Here is an 11,078-nt window from a genome sequence, read left to right on the forward strand (position 1 = left end):
GGTCAGTATGGATGAACAGCTTGGAGTTAGGGATGTTTTCCTCAGAGCCTGGACACTGGTGGTGGGAGACCCGTGAAGATGCAGCAGAAGCCGTGTATGGAAGAGGCGGAGATGGGGTGGAGGTGGGTAGCAACGCAGCTGGGAAGCGAACGAACCATGATTGCCGGAGCTTAAAAGTGGAACCGAGGGCGATGATTGACTGCTCTGGAGGTGTGGCCCTCTCGGAAGCAATCATTGGCTGGAGGCACCAGGTTGAATTAACGCCTAGCCTTCATGTGACTTAAGAGGAGTTCGGCCTTTAGAGTTAGTAGCCGAGACAGGTTGGAGATCCCCTGCAGTTAAAGGGGCTAGATGCAAGTTGGTCATTTTGTGCTCACTACTGCCACCTCAGGTCTGATGCGTAACTGCAGCTTCTATATTAAGCTCGTGCATGACGGCATTTCGGACCCGAATAAACACCTTTTTGAGTGACAGTGCAGGATTTTAGAGGCAGTTGTGGTGAACAGGTCTGGGCTCATTCTAGGGGCCACATTAGGACATGGCTGGAACATGTAGGGGGACGAAAATACTTAGTCTTAACATTTTTAAACTCCGTATAGTCCCTTTAAAGGTTGATAACATGTTTTGGCACCAGTTTTATATGTAAAACCCCCATAACGGCAATGGGGAGATGAATGAAGTGAAAGCTGGTTATCACTGGTACAAGCAGTGGGGAAAAAGGTTAACCTAATAACCTAACCTAACCCACATTTTCTCCAGTTCGGCTTTACCCAAATCTAAACACTTTTTACAGCCTAACGCTTCATTGGAAAGACTACAAAACTGATCAAAGATTTTTCCTTGTGTGTCCATGGGTTGTTGCCGCATAAACGTCACTATTTTATCACTTTTTCATCGAGTTTTTGTTACTTTTTGTTGCATTTTTGTAACTATGTTGTCACTTTTTTGCTCAAGTTTTTGTTGCATTTTTTGGTCATGTTTTGTTTTTGTTGCTTTTTCATCCTCGTTTTTCGTCGCCATTTTGATTTTGTAGATTTGGGTGATGCCTGGATAATAACTGGTGTAGTTACTTGGTGGGGTCAAAAGGTTAAGGCCCCTAAATAAACCACAACATTGCAATGAATGTAGTTTCCCAACAATGACTTTACTAAATATTGCATTCCCAGCAAAGTTCAATAATGTGTGTTTGTACTGGTCAACTTTTTGTGAGCTAAGCAGAAGAGGTTTTGTCCACCTCGCAGCATTTTTTTTTTCCACATAGAGTCAGCGCAAACAAGTGCAGTGTCTGTCTGTGTTTAGCCCAAGCCTTTGTCTATGGGTACAGAGCCCCTCTGTCTGCCCATGAGCAAGGCATCTCTCCTTAGGGAAGAATTGGCATGAAGTATGTTCAAGTTTCTGGGAATGCCATCCAACAAGACGCCTATCACCCACAAAGGGATAATATAAGACAAGGGCTTTTCAAAACTCCAATCATGCACACAAACCGATCCTCCCATTATGACGGTCAAATGTAGAAGTCACATTTTCCCACAGGGACAATAAAAAGTCTAAATATGAAATAAAATGAATCAATAAATCTGGATCCAAGAAAAATGTCAATTGTATTACAAAAGCGCAACATCTAATTTTCCTTTATAACATTTGTTTGTTGCTTCACATTACAGAATCAATTATTATTACGTAATCATTGTTTCATGCAAGATGTGTAACAGATAACTTGTGTTGTATCTGCCAATTTCCATTATATCTCCTTTTCCTCCCGGTAAAAGAATGACATTTGTTTAGTCCTTTCTCAGTAAAATAGATCCTGATGGAAAGACACTGCATCTAATTATAAAGCATTTATTTAACTCAAGAACTAGCGGAAAAGTTATTGTTAGCATTATTGTGAAATAAAGTTGTGAAACGGGCTTGTAAACTTGTAAACAATTGGGATGTTAGAAATGTGCAGTTTGAAATGAGTCTGGACACAACTAACAATTATAACTATATTATATTATGTCGGTAGATTATGGTACCCCTCATTAACAAACATAATTTACAGAATCCTCAAAGTTCAGCACTTAGTGTCAAAACCAATAACAATATAGATAGTGCCAAAAAGGAACTGGTTTAAAGTTTTACTCTGATCTCCTCCTCCTGCTCATCGCCCTCCCTATGTTCTATTACTAACGTGGGTCAAACCTGTCGTAAAGCTATCAGCACCCGAAAAACGCTGGTGATGCTGTTATTAAAGACATGTTATTACTTCACCCACAGCTCTATCTGAACCGCTTCCTTGTTGAGGCTGAACATTGTTCATCCTGCAACTCAATAGGACACAAGGCCCCAGAGGTACCACTTATCTTCAATAAATACTGCTAATTTAGCAATTTACCCTATAACACTATGGGGGCCAGATCTTAAACCTGCCACAACAGCAGCGTTAAAGCAGACCAGTGTGACATTTTACATGCAGACTAATGGTGACACTTCTCATTCTCTGTCTCCTCATCTTACATTAGCATCACACTGCCTCATGTACATTTACAAGCTATCACAGCACATACTACTAACTTAACTCCACTGTGAGTTCAACATTGGTCATGTCCCGACCCCCGAGGGAAAGAGAACAGAGCTGAGAAGAGCGCTGGCTCCAGAGAGAGCGCCGCGCACACTTTGTGATCAAAAAAAGCTCACCGATCACCAGCCCCACTCACCCCTTTCCTTGCAAAAATATTGGTCTGTAGGAGGAACAAATCCGGGGAAGAACCACTGTTGTTGTACATAACTTCACTGTTCGCCTTGAGTGTCTGTCCAGCCCCTATCCAGCCCCCGTTCAACCCACTTATTGCACCAGATTTGAAGCTGAAGACTACACAGAGCACACCTCGTCACCACAAACGTTATGGTCTAAAGCAGGGGTGCCCAAACATTTTGTCTCCGAGGGCCAAAATGAAAATGTGCCTGTGGCTTGCGGGCCGAACACGGCGATGTCAAGCGTGAAACACATATAACTACAAATAATAATACTTGATTTTATTTTTTGGTGCACATTTGCATTTGATTCTATCTATGCAAATAACATGGTGCCTTAAAACAAATGTTAACAATGGAAAAAGCCTAGTTTTAGTAGAACAAAATCAACTATTGTAGCAATATAGTGCAAAATGTTAACACCACCACCACAACACCATCACCACCACCACAGAAAATGCCAGCATATCAGTTCAGCATACATCCTTTTATAAGTCAATTTTTAACATGTACCTTTGTTTATGTCAACAACCTTTGCAATAAAAGTTGGAAAAATAAGAAAGTTGCTTCGACGCTCTATGATAAACACCAAGACACCACAACAGTGTTTCCTTAACGAAAGGAGTGAAACAGCGCCCCCAATTTGACGCTGGTGGCCTAAAAGTGTACTGCATCCTTATTTACCATTGAGAATGAATGGGAGAGAGGGAGTATTAACCATACGTGACGCAAAAGTAGGTCACTCTCAACGTAGTTGTTAAAAATGTGGCCCGCTGGAGTTTACAGCCCCTAGACCAGTGTGACGCCTCATTTGAAAGCTAAGACCTACCGCTTTTTTTGGCACCATTTTGTCAGTCTTTTGTTGCTCTTTTTAATACATTTTTAGTCATATTTTTGATGCTATTTTGACACTTTTTTCATGAAGCTTTTAGATTTACTTAATGCCAAAATTGGTTCAGGTGGGGGTTAAGAGGTTAAGAAACACTGGGAGTCCAGGGGCGTCAATAAACTGCATTACATGTACCATTACATTAGAAAAGTATAGTCAAGTAAAATCTAATACTTCTTTCAGAGCGTCTGTGGTCGTATCATTTGAGGGAGCTATCTGGAGAGGCAAAATGTATTAAAATACTGTATTTTCAACTATTAAAAAGTGCAAACATTTGGTTTTAGTCATGATCTTCCTGATTTAGATCAAGGGGTGGACTGATTGTAATGGGTGAATGGTTGGATGAATTCATATTTTGTATTTTAGTGGTTAAATACATTTTATATTATACATGTTGTATTGTATCTTACCTGCTCAGGGACTGCACATGCAAACCAGCTCATGCTAAATCTGGTGCAAAACCGCTTTAATCTAAGTTTTTTGCACTTTGTCCCTGTCATAAACTGCTCATGTCTGGCTGTCTTTGTACCTGTCTGCTTACAGTGGAACACACAGACGACCCTCTCGAGACAGAGGAAGTTGTGCCTTTGTCACAGTTGAAAAACACTCACTATCCTCACACCGAGCACTGCAATACCTGCCTCATTAAAAGCTCTCCCATAGATGTGCCTCAGCTCTCCACTCCACTCTACCCTTTGCGGCTATCAAGGCTCGCAACGGCCCTTGTGTCTTGTTGCGCCTTTGTTGCTGAGCTGTCTTCTATGTGAAGCACCTATTTATTTGCCTTTTTACTGTTAATTCTGTCTCGCCTGTCCCCTCCGGCTTCCCGTAGCGCCAGGAACAAGGACAACCAGCAGGTGTTAGTCCGCAGTGTGCAGGATCTGAGTCACTGAGCCCAGATAATGATGAGACGCTCGGTGTATCAAACAAGAAAAGTTCTCCTATAGTACAACAAAATATTTCAATTAGCTATAATATAAAACACTCTGATTTGACATTCAACTACTAGAGAGTCTTCCCGAGTGAATACACAACCTCGACTAGTTTTAGGCTTTTAGAGGATTGCTTTAAACTGCGGGAATGTAGTGATATACAACTTACTACTGTGATATTTGCAATAGCTTTCTCTCTACACCAGCAGCTATGCAGCCAGGGCCGGATTTAATCAAAATGGGCCCCGAAGGACTTAAGTTTTCAGGGCCCCCCATAATCAATCAATATTTATTAATATAGCGCCTTAACAACATCTGTACATATACTGTATGTCTGTCTGTCGGATTTCTCTCTCTCTCTACAATTAAAGGATAAATGCATGATTAACTTAAGTGATAGTCTGGAAGTCTAAATGTTTCACATATTTTTTTAAATGTGCAAATACCGACCACCTGGTCTTGCATTTTGCTGTAAAGTAAGTAATAATATACATAGTATTTTTTGTAAAGTCCCTCCTTCCCAGATCTCAGCAACTAATCAGAGTCTTGTATCCTCTTGCGTCGACCAATGAGACGATTTTTCCCTGTGAACCAGCCTGTCAGGTCCAATCAGGAGGGAGGGGGAGGGGCTTGATTGTTTACTTTTGATAGTTCTGTTCCTGCTGTCCTCATTCTGGGGAAGAATTTGATGGTCTACTTTCAAATTTCACTCTGTCTCTCCTCACTTTGCAAACTTACAGACTATCACTTTAAGCATAGTACTAGTTTAAAAAGATCACAAATTTGTGGAAAAAATTTAGCTCTGTAGCCCTCGCGGAAGAACCTTTGCTACTGCCAGACTGGTGGGGGGACTCATTTAAAAGGGAGGTCTGGGGGTCCTCCCACAGAGATCTTTTTTTATTTTAATGGTGCATTTTGGTGCAATTTCATGCTTTTTTACAGACCAATAGGTGCTTATTTTTCCCCAGTGTCAACTTAATGAAAATGGCTCAGACCTTGTTTAGAACTGGTTTAGTCTTGGCTTAGTCCTGGTTTAGACCTGGTTTATACTTGGGTAAAAAAAAATCATCTGATAAATGTGCAAGGAGAGAGGGAACTCGTTTACAGCCCGCACTGAGCACGCATTTTTCTCCTTATGCTCATGGGCCCATCAACCTGCTGGGCCCCTGGGCTTGGCCCCTGTAAGCCCCTTCATAAATCCGGCCTTGTATGCAGCTATATTAAATAAAGCTATAGAAAATATGATACCCCTGCATGTTAACATCGGAGTTTAAATAGAAGTCGGGTTGGTGACCACAAGACCACTGCCATTTTTCAACCTCAGCACCATAGAGTAGAGTTCCGGTAAATTGCTGAAGGTCTCTCCTCGCTCTGCATCACTTTAACCCTAAACTGTCCTGTCTCATAAAACCTACAGGCCAAAAAACAAAAACAAAACAAAGAAACACTATTAGGTTTTTTAACCAGCTCCATGCATATACGTAGTATATAACGTAAAAAGGATTGCAATAGGGAAAAGAGCTAATACTGTATGTCCACTTGGCAGCTCGATTGCACACATTTGGTGGCTTCAAAGAGCGGGACAGGAAGAGGCTGCAGACCGTGATGAACATTTACTCACTGTGCACCCTTCACCAGAGTGCACCACTGAGAAAAACAGGAGGGGGGGGGGGGGGGGGGGGGGGGGGGGCTTGGCAAGTTCACTTTGAAGTCAGAGCCTGGACCAGACTAAGTTTACTGTTTTACACCACGTTACACACTCTGCCGATGTCTGGAGCATTTTGACGGGCAGCCAAAACAACCAAGCAATACATACACACATAGATTATAATGCGAAGAGATTATGACAAAGTTTACGACCGGTGGCACTAATTCAGTTAAAGTTAATTTTATTTTATTTTTTCGTTTTTTTCCCCCACAAATTTCCTCTCAGTCCCAGTGTTACTTTAATCTCACATTCACATACAATGGAAATGTTCGTGGCCAAAGGCTTTTAAAGTGTAAAATCAGGATTTGCCACAAGATGGTGCTGTGGGCCCCTATTTCTATGGACTCGCTTCTCGTTTTACTTCTGTGTTTTGCTTTTGTCACTCTGACTTTTCTTTTTCTGATGTTGACCACGTGCAAAACTTTCACACTGCGCACGTGTTGCACCGGCTCGTGCGCACGGCAATATCTCAGATCTGTCATTCTGAATCAGCTTCCACCACTCACACATAAAGGGGAGCATTTTGTTCCCTGTTTTCAAGCCATGAGCTAATGAGGAGGAGGATGATGATGAAGAAGATGATGAAGATAATGAAGACGATGATGAAGATAATGATGATGATGATGGTGAAGATGAAGAAGATGATGAAGAAGATGATGGTGAAGATAATGATGATGATTATGGTGGTGGTGGTGAAGATGAAGATAATGAAGATGATGGTGAAGATGAAGAAGATGATGAAGAAGATGATGGTGAAGATAATGATGATGATTATGGTGGTGGTGGTGAAGATGAAGATAATGAAGATGATGATGGTGATGAAGATAATGATGATGATGATCAAGACAATGATGATGATGATGAAGATAATGATGATGATGAAGACGATGATGATGATGGTGAAGATGAAGATAATGATGAAGATATTGATGATGAAGGTGATGATGATGAAGATGATAATGATGATGATAGTGAAGATGAAGATAATGATGATGGTGATGGTGAAGATGATGATGATGAATAAGATGATGAAGATGATGAAGAAGAAGATGATGATGATGAAGATGATGAAGAAGATGATGATGATGAAGATGATGAAGATGATGATGATGATGATGATGATGATGATGATGATGATGATGATGATGATGATGAAGACGACAATGAAAATAGTTGGACCTGCAGAGATCCATATAAAGCCAGTCCTGGTCACATGTGGCCCACATCATGTCCTACACACAGCAGTAAGTATGAAGTAAAGGTGTATTTGCCCCTTGTGTAACCATGGAGCTGTATGTTTGTATGAAATGCATGTTTGCTTGGATTACACTTGTTATAATCCACTGCTGGTGCATCTTGATTGAAAACCCCACAATGGTTTTCCCCAAAACGGGCACACGACCCACTTTGAGCTCTCCGTCCCGTGATGAGCGTGCCGAATTGGAGAAGTTCATCAGGTTTTCTTCAACAGAGTGTAAATAATATCAGATGACTGACTGCCGATAAGGAAGTGCCCCATAGGGAACTCTGAGCCCGGTTTACTGCTGTGTCACTGTGATCTTGTCAAACATGCTCGGACACACTTAGAGGCGGCGCTGGAGACGCTCCCAAACAGGAACGGGTTTAATACAAAGGCTGACTGAGAACAAGAGCACAGCACTGCAGATAAATGGCACAACAATGATGATGTTTACAAGGTGTTTTTTTCAGTTTTGATGAAAAATACTCTTATTCATAGTAATAATAATAATGTCTTATGCTTGTATTGCACTTTTCAAGCATGTGTTACTAAGTTTCTCAAAGCGCTCCACTGTAGTCTTTCTTGATGCACACCGTACCGCCCACTGAGGTAGTCTGACAGAAGCGAGGCTGCCAATCTGTGCCATCGGCCCCTCCGAGCACCACCAGCCACTCACTCACACGCTCATATATTCTGGCATATTGTACATGTTTTTAGCGGTATGGGACACCAGAGTACCCGGAGGTAACCTACACAGGCACGGGCAGAACATGCAACATATAAATATTCACATTCCCCGCACATGTTTTTTGCGATAATGTTTAAAATCTAAAAAGCAGAATAACAATCATTGTTTGACGGTTGATAAATCGCAAACAATAATAAATTAAAGACTATAATAATCAGCAGCTGTAACTAATCTCTATAAAGTTTACATTTCCATTAGAATGACGTCAGTCTTTCTGCGACAGCTCTGTGTTGTGTGAAAAAGGACCAACAAAGGATGAGCATGACGTGCAATATGGACACTGTCATTTTCACAATGAAACATGCAATATTTTTTGTCAGCGTTGAACTGAAATATTAATAATTAATAAATTAATAAAATATAATATGAATGTCATTTTAAAACAAAAGCTGGCAGCTGTATAAATGATTTAAAATATAGCCGTTTTTTTTTTTTTTTACATACATTATCTAGTGAAAATAGCAGTTACCTGTTGGTTGTTTTGCTCGGCTGATGGGATGTTTCTGGTTGAGGTTGGATCTAAGCGTGTTGATGTCTCTGTGCAGAGCTCAGCATTCCTGGACACATGGACAAGTGAAAGGCCCGAGATTTAAACCAAACCATGTTCCTCTTTTTTGAGTGCCCACGAACGGGGTGCAAAGAAGCTTGCAGTCATGTTTTTTTTTTTACCCTCAGAGCTAAGAGAAGCCACTGCTGTATAGCCTATGCTAAAACATACAGAATAGGTAGCGTTCACGTGAAATCACAACATTCTAGAGCCGCAAAATTCATATTTTTATGTCTTTGTTTTTTGGCTCATATCTCAGTCATTACTGGATGAATCCAAATGAAACAACAACTGTCACAAAGTTCATTATCTCCCCTGTCAGGAGATAATGATGCCGGAAAACGTCAAAAAGTAGTGACAATATGCGAAAACATGACCGTGATCTTGATAGAAAGGACTTTCAGACATAAAAATAATATCACAGGTTTGTGAATCCAATCACGATCAAATACAGACGAGGAAAAACATTTTTCAATCTTCGTTTTGGAGATTTCTTACAAAAACTGCATTTCTCCCATAGATACAGACGGCATCTTGTCATAGAAGGGGGCGTGGCTTCGCCGAGGGGGAAAATAGAATCTTTGTAGAAACACAATTTTTCACTCTTTTTAGCAAATTCCTGGTAGAATATGAACTTATTTTTCACCTAAATAAAGTCAAGACTAACTCGGGTCCATATGGATATTTTCTCACTGCAAATTGTTCAGCAGAAGGGAAAAAACTGTAGTTGTAGCTAGTGCTAGCTAACCGTTAGCATTAGCCCGATGCTAACATGTATCATCATGTTAGCATTCTCCGTTATTTATGTATTTATGGGCTTTTGAACCACTTTGCTCCTCTCCATGTTTTTGTATCTTTATTTAGTAGAAAAGTATATTCATAATTCAGCATTTGATAAAGTAGTTTTTGAATAATTATAGAAAGTTTAGATTATTCTCCAAATTGTTTTCCCAGAAAACCAGATTGATTCCAGAGATGCCGTCTGTAACTATTGAGTTGCATTGGCCCTGCCCTCCATCTGACATTATGACATCATCACATTCTAAATCGTGAACGCTACCTATTAGAAGGGCATAGGAAGTAACGGGAAGATTGATTATTGTAATAAGTTCGGATTTGTAGCCGTGATAAAGTTATCAAAGGATAAAATACATTTTAAAACAAAGCAAATTTCAGCCATGGCCCTTAGGTGTGCTACACTCTGAATAATGGCCGGTTACTTTCACAGCTATAATAAAAAAAAAAATTGAATAATGCAACATGCTTCAGTATTGTTGTAAATCTTCCTGGAAATACTTGACTTTTAAGTGTAACTTGAAATGTTGTCTAATTCCTGTTCTTGAAGCTTTTTATCCATAACCCAACAGCGGCACTCCAGTTTTAAGCACTAAACAATGTGTTTTTGGCCAGACTTGAACAATGACATTTCAATGCTAAAGCAAAGGAGGAGCGTGGAGCGTTCATGGGCACAGTGTAATCTGCATAATAACAATGATGAACAGGCCATCAGGGACGGTTGGAGAGAGATGTGCGGCCGATCCACTCCAGATGCATGCTGATTGTGTTTATTCAATGCAGTTAGGTTGATGAGGGAGCAATATGGAGGAGGTTGGATGGACACTTGTTATGCGTTACCATAAAAATAGCGGACGATTCTCCACAAAGAACAAACAGCACGGGCAGGCTGAAATCAAGGCATCCGCCGCGGCTCTCACCCATGTAAATTTCAAACCACTTCATTACTCGTCTTTTCCCTGCAATCTCGTGTCTGAGAGCCCGAACTAAGTGGTTAATCAAGCCGAAGACCAAACTCTGTCTGAGGGGCCCAGAGGAGACACCCTTTGCTCTTACTTAAGACAGCACTTTCATATTGTATAGGCAGCGCATGTCTATGGATTTTACTGTAGTCCTCTGGCTCCCGAAAAGTAGTGGAACAATGTTAAACTCCCTTTAGGTCAGTGTGGTTAGTGGAAAATATTGCTCATCCAGTGTAGGCCACCGTGGGCAAGTTTGGCCCTACATCATTTTACATGATCATTGGCTTACACAAGCAAATTTGTTTTTTAAAATGCCCTGTTATTTTATGATCCAAACATTTCATAATTTGCAATGTACAATTTCCGTACAGCATTTTATAATTGTGGCCTTGCATGTTCAACCTCTTAACCCCCCACATGAAAGAAGCACATTTTTTCTCCAGTTTGGCTTTACCCAAATATTTAAAAGCTTCTTCAAAAAAATGTCAAAATATCTACAAAAAATGAGATAAAAAAAAAAA

The sequence above is a fragment of the Gobius niger genome, assembly GCF_951799975.1.
Source record: "Gobius niger genome assembly, chromosome: 2".
Taxonomy (NCBI): Eukaryota; Metazoa; Chordata; class Actinopteri; order Gobiiformes; family Gobiidae; genus Gobius; species Gobius niger.